The sequence below is a fragment of the Pinus tabuliformis genome, chromosome Q (assembly GCF_031772625.1).
Source record: "Pinus tabuliformis cultivar Carrire ecotype Pingquan chromosome Q, CPIR1, whole genome shotgun sequence".
Taxonomy (NCBI): Eukaryota; Viridiplantae; Streptophyta; class Pinopsida; order Pinales; family Pinaceae; genus Pinus; species Pinus tabuliformis.
In genome coordinates this window covers 1,392,422,620-1,392,437,761 of record NC_142296.1, presented here as the reverse complement: position 1 = coordinate 1,392,437,761, position 15,142 = coordinate 1,392,422,620, and positions in this window count along the sequence as shown.

Below are 15,142 nucleotides of genomic sequence, written 5' to 3'. Positions count from 1 at the left end.
TAGGAGGAAAAGATCTTCTTTGAAGAATTTATTTCCTTGGTTGTTGCTGGGGTTGACCACTTATCTCTTCGTTGATCATTTCAGATTTTGCATTAGAATTCCTTTCCTCACCCTGTGAGCTAGATTCACCTTCGACAGTTTCATAAAAACCAAGACCAGTTTTGATAGCAGGGGATCTTTGACTACTAAGAATATCATCCAAAATCTTAGTACTGTCTTGAAATCATAACAGTTTATCCTTTTCTTCTAATTTACCTCAACCTGATGTTGTTCTTCCTTTTCCAGATATTGCTTCCTTATGTTTTCTTCAACTTTTCTTCCTTCTTCCACTTGTTGCCTTAATTCGAGCACTTCATGTTCTTGTTCTTCAAGAGCTTCTTTATTCTGCTTCTTTGATTCTTTAAGATCTTCTTTTAGAGAGAGGATCTTAGATTCAAGTCTCTGAATTGTTATGCTCTGATCTTTTACTACATCCTGCAGCTGCTCCCTTACTTTGGTTACTGTCTCCAACTATTCTTTTAATCTAGTAACTTCTTCTATTTCTACGTCCTTATTTTCATATGCCATGAGAAGTCTGATGTCTTCATCACTATTGGATGAGTCATTATTTTTATCATGAGTATAATAACTTCTATTTCCTTCTTCAGATGTCTTTCCTTTGTTATGAGGGCATCTAGCAGCATAGTGACCAACTCTACCACATGAAAAGCATTTGAAAGGTGGCTTACCTTTGAACCTTCCAGATCCCCATTCAAGATTCTTGACAAAATTTACCTCATCTTCTTCTTCTGAAATATATCCTGATTCATTGAGTTTTTCTTTTCCATTTACTGATACTTCAAATGCAGCTTCTCTCATATCTGATGGTCCTTTTCTCATCTCAAAAGCAGTTAATATTTCGTGAAGCTATGTCATAGTGATTTTCTGCAGATCCTCCTTTTCTTCTATGGCAGACACTTTGGATTCAAATTTGGCAGACAAGGATCTCAAAACTTTCTCAACTAAGGAAACTTCCTTAATTTCTTCACCCAGATTCCTCATACAATTGACAATCTCATTATACGCAGGAAGTAATTAGATATGCTTTCATTACTATGCATCTTAAGAGTTTCATACCGTATTCTGAGAGTTTGAAGCTTAGCACGTTTTACTTGATCATCTCCTTCATAGCTTAGAATGATTTTGTCCCATATTTCTTTGGCTGATTCGAACTGCATGACCTTGACAAATTCTGATTGTGACAAACTTCCCAATAAGATAGTAATAACTTTAGCATTGAGTTCATATTGCTTTCTTTCTGTTGTATCTGTAGGAGTTTCTGATGGATATGTATATCCTCCTTCCACGATTCCCCAAACATTTGTCCCAAGCGATTGTAGATATGATGTGGTTCTTATCTTCCAGTAGACAAAATTGCTTCCATCGAAGATTGGTGGTCTAATGCGTTAGCACTTGAATCTGTCTTAGGCTGAAGGAAGGCGAGGTTCAAGGCAACATCAAACCAAGCTCAGCCTCGTAGCTAGCCCTACGAGGACAGGAGAGGGCTCTCTCCAAGTCACACTCAATGAATAAGTGAATGAAATGGCCTGAGATGACTTACAATGAACTATTTGTCTTAGGCTAGTAAGTGAAAATGAATATAAAGAGTGATTTTTATGAATGAATTTGTTTCTGGGATGTTATGGGACCTCTGGACCTCAATGAAAAGAGAACTTAACATAAAGGCATAGATTGTTTCATGAGGCAAGGTAGGCGGAAAGCATAGCAATTTAGTTTTAAAATATGGCGGAATGGAGAGATTGATTAAGAAGGTGAAAAGGGCATAGGAGATGAATCCTTTTCAACAGAAGAATGAACACTGTACATGAAGTTTTCCTCTAGGTAGAGCAATAAAATTGAATTCTACCTAATCTCATTCGAAAAACTTCACTAGAAATGAATATGAAATGAACTATGAAACATAACAAGATACATATGAAACATAAGAGACACACTTGCTACACTCACAACCACATGGATCTCATGAAATAGAGCTACTGCCTCTCATTAATTCTCTGTAAAAATATACAATGTAAAGTTTCTTTCCCACAGTACCCCAGAAAATTACAAGCCAACCAACCAAAATTGCTTTGCAAATGGTTTGCATACAATATATAGAATGTGCCATGAAGAGATAGAACGCCCAAGGGTCACAAAATGAAGGAGGAGAGCCAAGCATCAGCTACAGGTGCAGCACCAAAAACATGACACATGGCTTGGGTGACCCTTTGCCTTCCTTTGCCACTTGTATAACTGACCATATGGAGTGAAAATATTTATAAAACCGTCACGCTCCTCCTCCTGTGCGTCGTGCTCTTTTCCAGGTGACTTTTGGAGGCCTTCCCGATGTCCAAATTGAGTGCAGGATAGCTTGTTGGAAAGGTATTTGAGTCTAATTTCCAAATGCAACTAGAATTTTTCGATTTGGAGTTATTTTCTCTATCAAAAATCAAATCTCCCAAGACTGGTCGAACTGTGCCAACTGAGGCTGCCTCAAGGCAGAGTGATGTTGCAGTCAACTTTTTAATGCCTTCTTCAATCTAAAATTAAGCTCTTGATAGCTCATTGGAAAGCCTGTCCTGTCTAATTTCCAACCCAACTAGAATTTTTCAATTTGGAGTTCATTTTCCCTATCAAAAATTAAATCTCCCAAGACTGGTCGAACTGTGTCAAATGAGGCTGCCTAAAGGCAGAGTGCTGTTACAGTCAACTTTTGAATGCCTTCCTCAACTCCAAATTGAGCTCATGATAGCTCATTGGAAAGATACTTGTCTCTAGTTATCATTTGGATTATCAAGAAAATCATTTGGCCAACCCAGCTAGGAGAAAACTTGATTTTTCCGAGGTCGCTCCAGAGGTGCATCAATTCTCCCGAGGCAATTGTATTTTTGACATTTCTTCAAAACCGTGACACCTGTGTAAAAAGTGGAGGATTTTTTTCTTCCTTGGTCTGTTGTGGACAAAAACCTTTCTCAGTTTTTCCGAATTCATCTTTGATTGCTCATAAACATCATTTGAGTGAAACATATCCCAATGTGTGGGACTAGGGATTTGCCGAAATGAAGCGAAATGAAGAGGATAGGGAGCTTCTAAATTCTTGAGGAAATTTTGGGAAGTATGGAGGGATGTTATGAAGTAGGGGAAAGTGGAATCTCAGAAATTGAGTGAGGGGAAGGGGTCCAAAAAGGCAAAACACAGGCCCAACCATAGAAAATTGCCAGGTTGTAGCAAGAAACTAGGGTTTGTGCGAATATGAGGAATTTGAGGGATATAAATGATGGGAAGAGTTTGATAAGGTACATTATGGATAGGGAAAGGTGTATGAACATCAGGATACAATTTTTTTCTGATTATTTGACCATCCAAGAGAAATTAGCTTCAAAACCCTAGGAGAGGGAAATGAACCTTGCCTTGGCACAACTGAAACATGAACAAGGTGTGAAATGACCCAATGGAACTTGACATGATGATGACAACCCTCTGAATGATGTTAGACTCAGCTGAATGGTGACATTGACTGACATCTGGACAACTTTGAAAGGAGTGAAAGCAAACCCTAGGCCTAATGCCTAGTGACCAAATTTTACTTGAAGACTCACTGAAATGATAAAATTTGACCTTGACACCTTAAAATCACTTGTGTAAGAGCATATTTGATCACTGGAGGAAGGCTGCAAAGACTGACACTAACATTGGCTCCAATGGGGGATGGTAGCTCCTTGGAGGTGCCAAGAACTACAGATCTTTGGGGTGAGCAGACAGTGCCTTTGTCCATTGGGCTATGGAGTCCATTATTCCAACATGACTCAATTTATTTACATGAAACTTGACTCAAACTGACTCAATGCAAATGACATGACTAAAAAACTTGACTGAACTTAAAACTTAAAGCTTGGTGGTAGTACATGACCACCTTTATTTCTTACAAGACTACATATCATCAAACTATATCAAACTGCCAATGTAACCAATCAAGAAGATGGCTTTGAACTGATTCTTCTGATCAGATCTTCTGGTCAACAATTGATATTGGTAACTGGGCCTCCCAAAACATAAATGGCCATGATCTCCTTCATCACTGAATACTGCAATTATGACCTTCACTGCTGACTGTAACAAATTTGCCATTGGATCATGAAAAACATGAAGATTTACCTCATGTTGAAGAAACAAGATGTCTTTTTCTTTTGATTTTGATCTTCCTTCATAATGTTCCTGGTCCTCAAAAAATTCTGAACAAGCAGATGAGTGGATTTCCTCTTCAAAGAACACTTCAAAACATGAAACATATGAGGAAGAATCTGAAATGGAATCCATAATGGTCTAGTCGGTTATAGTCTGAATATATTTATGATCATCTTGACATGATATGATAGCCAAATTCTCATTACATTCATCACATTCATCAATCATGAGAAAAGCAACTTCGAATGATTCTTGAAACCCAACACTAACATTTTTATCATCTACCATAAATTCATCCAGAGAAAGCTTTTCACTTACTTGAACAAAGTTCTCATCTTGCTGTCCATGAGCTGACTGGATTACCTCTCCATGAAGGTTTTGTTCTGATGACATGAGAACATTTGGACCCAAAACTTTGTTCTCTTCTATGGACCAATCTGAAACGACACCTTTTCTTTCATCACTTTCAGCCATATGGAACTCTCCAACCTGATGATCTATTTCATGTAATTCATGTTGACTGTCAAGAGGCAAAACTCCTTCATCTTCCACCGTACTAAAATCTTGATCATGCTGCAAATTTTCATGATCGTCTTTACACTGCTGAAAAGGATTTTCATACAGGGCTTCCATGATTTCATCATTCACAAAATTATCATCCTCATAATATTTTTCAAGGCTCTCAATAAAACCATAAGCATGCTTGCAACAATCATGAACTAGATTCAATGATGGATAAGAGTCCTTATATCTTTCAATGAACATGGCATGAAAATCCTTTAAACTGTAAATACAAGCAGGCGGTAAACATTCATACCAAGATTGGGCTTCACCTTCTAGAGTGGCCATGAATATCTTCATTAAGAAATCTTCTGGAAAATCAACCTTCAGCTTGCGAATATGCATGTGAAATCGAACTAGATGTAAAGCAGCATCCTTCTTAACATCATCTTTAAACGTAGGCAGATTCTTTGACCAATCTACCTTCGGAATTTTATTTGGGAAGCCTGGGATGTGATCTCGGCTCATGGGAGCATATCTTCTTGCAATCTGATCCATCACGAATGGAGTCGCCAAGTGAATGATTTCAGCCATCTTCTTATGTATGATCGTTGTTCACCATCAACATCAGATCTGAACTTGAGATATGTCCTGGGACAAGACAATCTACAAGCAAACAATTTTGTAATCAAGTCCCCAGTGGAGTCACCACTATGTTAGCGCTTGAATCTGCCTTAGGCTGAAAGAAGGTGAGGTTCAAGGCAACATCAAACCAAGCTCAGCCTCGTAGCTAGCCCTACGAGGACAGGAGAGGGCTCTCTCCAAGTCACACTCAATGAATAAGTGAATGAAATGGCCTGAGATGACTTACAATGAACTATTTGTCTTAGGCTAGTAAGTGAAAATGAATATAAAGAGTGATTTTTATGAATGACTTTGTTTCTGGGATGTTATGGGACCTCTGGACCTCAATGAACAGAGAACTTAACATAAAGGCATAGATTGTTTCGTGAGGCAAGGTAGGCGGAAAGCATAGCAATTTAGTTTTAGAATATGGCGGAATGGAGAGATTGATTAAGAAGGTGAAAAGGGAATAGGAGATGAATCATTTTCAACAGAAGAATGAACACTGTACATGAAGTTTTCCTCTAGGTAGAGCAATAAAATTGAATTCTACCTAATCTCATTCGAAAAACTTCACTAGAAATGAATATGAAATGAACTATGAAACATAACAAGATACATATGAAACATAAGAGACACACTTGCTACACTCACAACCACATGGATCTCATGAAATAGAGCTACTGCCTCTCATTAATTCTCTGTAAAAATATACAATGTAAAGTTTCTTTCCCACAGTACCCCAAAAAATTACAAGCCAACCAACCCAAAATTGCTTTGCAAATGGTTTGCATACAATATATAGAATGTGCCATGAAGAGTTAGAACGCCCAAGGGTCACAAAATGAAGGTGGAGAGCCAAGCATCAGCTATAGGTGCAGCACCAAAAACATGACACATGGCTTGGGTGACCCTTTGCCTTCCTTTGCCACTTGTATAACTGACCATATGGAGTGAAAATATTTATAAAACCGCCACGCTCCTCCTCCTGTGCGTCGTGCTCTTTTCTAGGTGACTTTGGAGGCCTTCCCGATGTCCAAATTGAGCGCAGGATAGCTTGTTGGAAAGGTACTTGAGTTTAATTTCTAACCCCACTAGAATTTTTCGATTTAAAGTTGATTTGTTCTATCAAAAATCAAATCTCCCAAGACTGGTTGAACTGTGCCAACTGAGGCTGCCTCAAGGCAGAGTGATGTTGCGGTCAACTTTTGAATGCCTTCCTCAATCTAAAATTAAGCTCTTGATAGCTCATTGGAAATCATGTCCTGTCTAATTTCCAACCCAACTGGAAGTTTTCAATTTGGAGTTCATTCGCCCTGTCAAAAATCAAATCTCCCAAGACTGGTCGAACTGTGCCAAATGAGGCTGCCTAAAGGCAGAGTGCTGTTACAGTCAACTTTTGAATGCCTTCATCAACTCCAAATTGAGCTCATGATAGCTCATTGGAAAGTGACTTGTCTCTAGTTATCATTTGGATTATCAAGCAAGTCATTTGGCCAACCCAGCTAGGAGAAAACTTGATTTTCGCGAGGTCGCTCCAGAGGTGCATCAATTTTCCCGAGGCAATTGTATTTTGACATTTCTTCAAAACCGTGACACCTGTGTAAAACGTGGAGGAGGTTTTTCTTCCTTGGTCTGTTTTGGACAAAAACCTCTCTCAGTTTTCCTGAATTCATCTTTGATTGCTCAGAAACATCATTTGAGTGAAACATATCCCAATGTGTGGGACTAGGGATTTGCCGAAATGAAGCGAAATGAAGGGGATAGGGAGCTTCTAAATTCTTGAGGAAATTTTGGGAAGTATGGAGGGATGTTAGGAAGTAGGGGAAAGTGGAATCTCAGAAATTGAGTGAGGGGAAGGGGTCCAAAGAGGCAAAACACAGGCCCAACCATAGAAAATTGCTAGGTTGTAGCAAGAAACTAGGGTTTGTGCGAAAATGAGGAATTTGAGGGATATCAATGATGGGAAGAGTTTGATAAGGTACATTATGGATAGGGAAAGGTGTATGAACATCAGGATACAAGTTTTTCTGATTATTTGACCATCCAAGAGAAATTAGCTTCAAAACCCTAGGAGAGGGAAATGAACCTTGCCTTGGCACAACTGAAACATGAACAAGGTGTGAAATGACCCAATGGAACTTGACATGATGATGACAACCCTATGAATGATGTTAGACTCAGCTGAATGGTGACATTGACTGACATCTAGACAACTTTGAAAGGAGTGAAAGCAACCCTAGGCCTAATTCCTAGTGACCAAATTTTACTTGAAGACTCACTGAAATGATAAAATTTGACCTTGACACCTTAAAATCACTTGTGTAAGAGCATATTTGATCACTGGAGGAAGGCTGCAAAGACTGACACTAACATAATGGATCCCTCTCTTTCGTGATTACTCATCCTGATGGATCTTCCTTCAAGCGATCAAGCTTCTTCTGAAGGACCTGCTCTGATACCAATTGTTGGAAATAATACTGAGAGGGGGGGGGTGAATCAATATTATCAAATCAAACACTTTTTCATTTTCATACTCAGATTCATATACGCTACTTCAGTTAAGGATACCCGCATATATACGCAACTGTGTTTAATGCAACTAGCGTATATCTAGTAAACTTATGATTCAGTTAGTTGATCTTCAATGAGTGCATCAGAACATTATTAACCATATGAACAGTAAACAGGTGCAGTAAAACATAACAGATCATCACACATAAGAAGCACACATGAACACCATGATATAAGGTGGAAACCCAATGTGGGTGAAAACCACCTGTTGCAATTCGTCTCTATCTTCTTTTAATAAGAAACTTCCTTTTACAATATTTCTGTACTGGTGCAGTCTTATACCAGTACGCAGGCTTCTACCTGCAGAAGGCTACAACCTTCTCTTTTTCTTCCAGGGACCACGTTTCATAAATTTTCAGACTTGATCCATAGATACCAAGAAATCACAACTACAATACAATCATTAACTCTGAATCACCCAACAATTGAATCACTGAAACCCGGTCATCAAAACACAGTCACCAGAACACAGACCAGAGCCCAGAACTCTGCAACAACCACTAAAACCAACAGCAACCTGAAATATCAAATCTCATAATGTATATGCTACTTGACTGTGTCAAACCAATGTGTATACACCCTTTCACCAGGGAGAACCCGTGTACAGATCTGAAAATAATTACTTATACCTTCGCTGCAATTTCCAACTTCAAATATACCTAGACCATAAGATATAAAGGATAAAACATGCGTCAATATTTAGATCTATTCATGATCATACCATATAATGATAATACATTTTAGTCTTCAAGATCCCGGTCCATCAACCTTTATCAATCGCATAGGAGCCTTCTTGGTTCAGCTCGAGCAAAGCATTACAAACCCATAACCAGTATACTAGATCTCACCCTTGATCAGATATTCATCACTTGCACACTTGCACCCTCTTGGCCTAATGATCTTCTCCTTATATAGGTTTAGGCTTCTCTCAATACCATGGTCCAAAACCATGTAGAACCAATACCTTGGACCCAATACCACGGACCAAATACCACAGACCAAAACTTAGTTTTCCAACATGTACGCACCTTTCCTTCTGTGAACCTGTGTGTGTACGTATACGCACTTTCTATTCTGCTCATCCGCGTGTATACGCACTTTCATCAAGGTTAACCTGCATATACCTCTCCCTTGACCTGTTGCACTATGATCTGTCATTTGAGTGAGTTGCCACCAAGAACAACACTTGTATCATACCTCTGAGTGAGTTGCCATCAAGGACAACACTTGTATCATAATGCCAACAAGAGTATCTTGGTGTTTCTTGATATATCTAACAGGTTCTATAGCTTGAAGTGATCAACACCAATATGGTTGCCATCAAGTCCAAAGGGGGAGATTGTTGGTATTATGGCACATGTGTTGTCCTTTATGGCAACCCACACACAGGTCAGTTCAGAATTGATAAAGGGAAACTAACATTGTAACAGGTCAATTTAGAGGTAACACAGTAATGGCACATAAGAACATGATGATGGAACAAAGGATTACAGATCAGAATCAAGCAATTGAAGAAAAAGAATTATTTAAGTTGTACTAAGTTGTATACGCTGGTTCACCTAGTCCAAGTAATGTATACAAGCGGGTTCACAAAAAAAAAGGAGCGTATACATATGCACGCACTTTCACAAGAGGAAAAGCGCACATGGGATGGAAAATTAAGATTAATGAATACCAAGGGTCCATACCATGGTATTAGCCCACAATATTGAGCGGAATAATGGTTACTTGATCCCACTAAGAATACCACATGTTCTAAGTGTTGTTTTCGTCCGAGGTATTAAAAAAGGCTCTAAGTATATAAGGAGGAGAAGATCAAAGGGCTAAGTGTGCAAGTGAAAGGGCTTTTCATGAATACTTATATCTAAAGTATATTTTATGTTGTAAGGGCTATGGTTATGATATGATCTCAAATATCTTGTGAACCTTTGGATATAATGTTGGATCAGGATCATGAGACCTGGAATGACTTATCATTGTATGATTTGATAATGGATGTGCTAGATATGAATGCTAACGCGTGTTTTATCCTTTAAATGTTATGATCTGGGTATGTCTAAAGTATTGAATAGTTGTGAAGTTATAAGTTATTATTTGCAAATCTATATGCTGGTTCGCCTTGGTGAAGGCACGTATATACGTTGGTTCAGAACTTCCAAGTAGCATATGTAGAAGAAAATCTTGTTGTTCAGAGATGACTGATCTATCTGATCAGTGCTGTTGTTTCACTGTTTTTTCAATGATGTCTTCATTAGATCTGAAAGTAACACTGATTGTATAAGGAGATCGAGTCTAGTTGATTGATTGATTGAGTGAGAAGGGTGATCTTTGCTACTATCTATTTAGAACTCTGTAATTTGATAGTAGACCTTTAGAATGTCATTGGTTGGTACAGTTTTTGGTTCAGAGGTTTTATGATTCAGTATCTTTAGAGGTATACGCAAATTGGGTTACAAAAAGTAGCGTATACATGCAAGTTGACTTCATTGAAGTAGTGTATACATTCTAACATATGATTTTTGAGGTTGCAGTTGGTTCTGGTTGTTGATACATTGTTCTGGGTTCATCTCTATGTTCTGGTGACAGTGATCTGACTATTCAGATTCATTTATTGTTGGTAGATGCAGTTGTATTTGATGGTTGTATTGTAGTGGTGATTGATTTTGAGCTTCAATGTTATTGATGGGTCCAGTATGAAAATTTGATGAAACATGGCCTACATATTGTGTTGATGTGTACCAAGAGTATCCAGTCTGAAAATTTATGAAACGTGGTCCCTAGAGAAAGAGTGAAGGTAGTAGCCTTCTGTAGGTTGGTGCCTATGTATTGGTAAACATATCAGCCAATACAAGAGCTAGGGGGTTGTAGCTCCCTTCCAGTAGAAGCTGGAAAATGAGTGAAGGTTGTAGCCTTCAGCAGGTAGATACCTACATACTGGAAAAAGTCTGCACTAGTACAAAAATTGTAAACAATTTTTATTATAAGAAGATTGAAGACTGAGACGACAGCAATGGTGGTTTTTTCCCACATTGGGTTTCCACATTCAACATTATTGATAAGAGGAGAGATCCAATTAACATTTCTATAATTAGGTGTAAAGGATTTTCTTTGAAGGTTCACTTTCCTTGGTTGTTGATCGTTTTGACTTCTTATCTTAGGTTTTGTATTGTTACTCTTTAAATTCATTGGCTCAGTTTGTGAACTAGATTCTCCTTCAAAAGTTTCATGAAAACCAAGACCAGATTTGATCTGGGGAAATCTTTGATTACTAAGAATATTATCCAAAATCTTAGTACTATCTTGAAATTGTAGATGTTTATCTTTTTCTTCTAAGTTACCTTTTAGGATTTTTACCTCAACTTGATTTGTTTTTATTTTTATAGATATTTCTTCTTCATAACTTCTTCAACCCTTCTTCCTTTTTCCACTTGCTCCTTTAATTTGAGAATCTCATATTTCAACCATTTTCTTGTTCTTCAAATTTTGAAAGTAGTTCTTCATTCCACTTATCTGATTTTTTAAGATCTGCTTTTAGAGAGATGATCTCAACTTCAAGACCTTCACAATATTGTTTAGATTCCACAGTAACATTTGCCGATTTAATATTATCCTTGTTATCATATGCCTAATACTTAACGTTAAGATTAACAATCATTTTCAAAGCAAGATCAAGTTTTGTTCTAAGATCAAAAATATATTCTAACCTGTCTTCTTCGGAGTCAACAACTCCATTTGACATAACAAAGGTTGACACATTGTTAAGGATAGGATTACCTGGTAGTTCCCTTGATGAGAAATCTTCCTTTGGGATTTATTCATGGATTTCTTGTAGCTTATTGCACATTTTTTTTGTAGTTATGATAATGCATAACCTTATTTAATGTTGAATCAGATATGCTAGAAAAGATGTCACTCAAAACCTTGCTGTTCTTTTGCACTTCCTCATCTGATGGAGGAATCTTGGTGTATCCATTGCACACTAGACACCAGACATCAATATTCTTTAGGTTATACTTCATCTTTTCTTTCCATTGTGGATTATTATCTTTGCTCATCATAGGCACATTTGCATTGTCCATTGTTTCTGACTTGCCTTGATCTTTTTCTTCTAGAGGCATCATTCTTGAATATGTTTTCTCTTTAGAGTGTTTACTTTCACTTTTACCCATAAGTGCAAGTTCAATTGTTTTACTGTCATTATCACCATCATTATTTCATAGACAAGGAAATGGATCATGGTTAGAACAAAATCTCATACCTAATATTTCCTTGTTATCGTATTCTTCATTCTTGATTTATAAAAAATAAGTTGCTCCCAAACTTGAATATTTGCTGACATCTGTAACTGTCACTGCATCTGATATATCCCTATTAATGTTTTCAATAAAATATCCTTTTCTTCTAGGCCATCAAACTCATTACTGCTTATGTCTTCAAATGCCATAAGTAATTATCATTCTTGATCAGGCTCACCTTCTTCACCATTTGAAAGACCATCACTACCTTCATGTGTATAAAAAATTATCTTCTTTTCAAACCTTCTCTTATTTGTTTTTGCAGCTTCTTTCCCTTTCTCGTGTTTTTCTTTATAGGGAAACTTAGCAGCGTAATGACCAACTCTACCACAAGAAAAACATTTGAAGGGAAGCTTACCTCTTAATCTTCCAGTACCCACTTGGAGTTGCTTTACAAAGTTTGTATCTTCTTCTTCTAATACATACCCCGATTCTTCTTTTTCTTTTCCTTTTGCAGTAGCTTTGAAGGTTTCTTCTCTCATGTCTAAACGACCACCTTTCCTCATATCAAATGTTGTCAATATTCCATGGAGTTGATCAAGTGTGAGACTTTTCAGATCCTGCATTTCTTCAATAACGGAGACTTTGGAATCGAACTTCAGAGTTAGTGATCTCAAAATATTTTCAACAACAGTAGCATCTTTTATTTCTTCACCAAGATTTTTCATGGAATTAACAATTTCATCTACTCTAAGAAAAAATGTTGCAATGCTTTCATCATCATGCATTTTCAATGTCTCATACTGTATTCTGAATGTTTGGAGTTTAGCACTTTTTACCTTGGTGTCGCCCTCATAACTTTGGATAATCTTATCCCACATTCCCTTTGTTGTGTTCAGCTACATTACCTTCACAAACTCAGACTTAGCCAAACTTCCCCAGATGGCATTTATAACTTTTGCGTTGATTTCATATTGTTTCTTTCCTGCAATATCTGTGGGAATGGAGGCTGGATATTGATATCCGCTTTCAACGATTTCCCATACATTAGCTCCTAGTGCCTACAAGTATGCTCTCATCCTAACTTTCCAAAAGACAAAGTTAGTTCCATTAAATATAGGTGGCCTGATAGAAAATACTCCTTCTTGACTACTCATCTTGATGAATCTTCCTTCAAGCGATCAAGCTTCTTCCGAAGGACATGCTGCGATACCAATTATTGGGAAAAACACTAAGAGGGGGGTGAATCAATATTTTTAAATCATTAAACTTTTCATTTTCATATGCAGATTTTTGTACGCAACTTTACTGAAGGGAACCCGCGTATGTACTAGGTTGTTATGCCGAAAACTAGTGTATATCCAGTGAACTTACTTTTCAGTTAATTCATCATTTGTTTAACTTCAACCAGTGTATTAGTATCTCATTAAACATTAATTAAATAGTAACCATGTGCAGTAAGAACAAAATAAACCATCACACATAAACAACACATCAACACACATGAACATCAAGATTTTTAGGTGGAAACCCAATGTGGGAAAAAAACCATTGTTGTTATTGTTTTTGTCTTCTTTTTATTATAAAGAAAAACTTCTTACAATCTTATACTAGCACAAACTCATACCAGCATGTAGGCGTCCACCTTGAGAAAGCTACAACCTTCTCTCGCTCTTCAGCACCCACTAAAAGGGAGCTCCAATCCCCTGATCTCATTTACCGACACCCACCGGAAGGGAGCTCTACCCCCTGATCAGATTTACCAGCTACCACTATGTTGTCGCACAAAGTGTCTAGGCATCGCGACAACACTCAGAGTAAGGGTTGTCACTCTTAATCCTTACTCACTCCATTTAGAACCTCTCCTAGACAAGTCAAGGGGGTAGTCCCTAAGTAAATGGATGAGAAAGCCTGCAGATCATGGGCTCTAGGAGATTTTAATGATGGACAACCTGATGAATCTAAATGAATCTCGATTAATTCAGATGAATAGATTAAACGCTAATGTAACCAAGACACGACCACAAAATAGAAACAATTATAGACCAATGCCTTTATGTTCAATTAACCGTAGATTAAGTAAAACAAGTTATCCAGAACAATTTTCCAATATGTGACGAATAATGACAATCATGAATAATCAATATAAATGCCCAAAACTGTATCACGCAAGATATTTTAGATTTAAAATGATTTTCATTTATGACCAAGATCTAGAATTAATTAATTTTCTCCTATCGCCAATATAACTTTTGAAACATTAATTGCACTTGACAATAGAGAAAAACACACTTAATCACCAAATATTACTAAGGAACTTTAAATTAAAATTTTAATTATTCCTTAGGCAAGAACTTCAATGTGATAAATAAATAAATCGAAGTGAATCAAAAGATTAAACAAATTAAAATTTTAATGGGCCATAGGCCACATAAAAAAATTTAATGTGAAAGCAAATCCCTTTAATTTATTTCTTTTAATTCAATTTTTAAGAAATTTTTTTAGAATTTTTAATGCTTTTTTAATTTTAATTTTTTTTTTTTTTAGGAATTTTAAATGTTATGATTTTTTTTTTAGAATTTTAAATCAAATGTCAATTTTTTATTTTTTTTTTAGATTTTTTGTTACTTTTATATTTTTTGAGCTGAAATTAAAATCATAAATAAAAAATAAAAAATGAAACATAATCGGATCAAAATAAAAGTGAAAACGAAATCGAAATTCCCTTCTTCATTTTTTTAAACTTTCAAACTTAATGATTCTAAAGTCTTAGTTACATGAAATTGAAAAAATCATAAAAAAAAAAAGAAATAACCAAACTTAAACCCTAAACATAAAGTATGTACATACAAATAAAAAAAATCAAAAGCTTGTATTATTATGCTGCTGCAGGTTTAGCTCGAGACATTGGACAACAACAGATGGAGGAGAATGAGGACAGAGGAAAGAGCAGGATGGTGAGGGCAGCGTGAATGAGCAGCTGA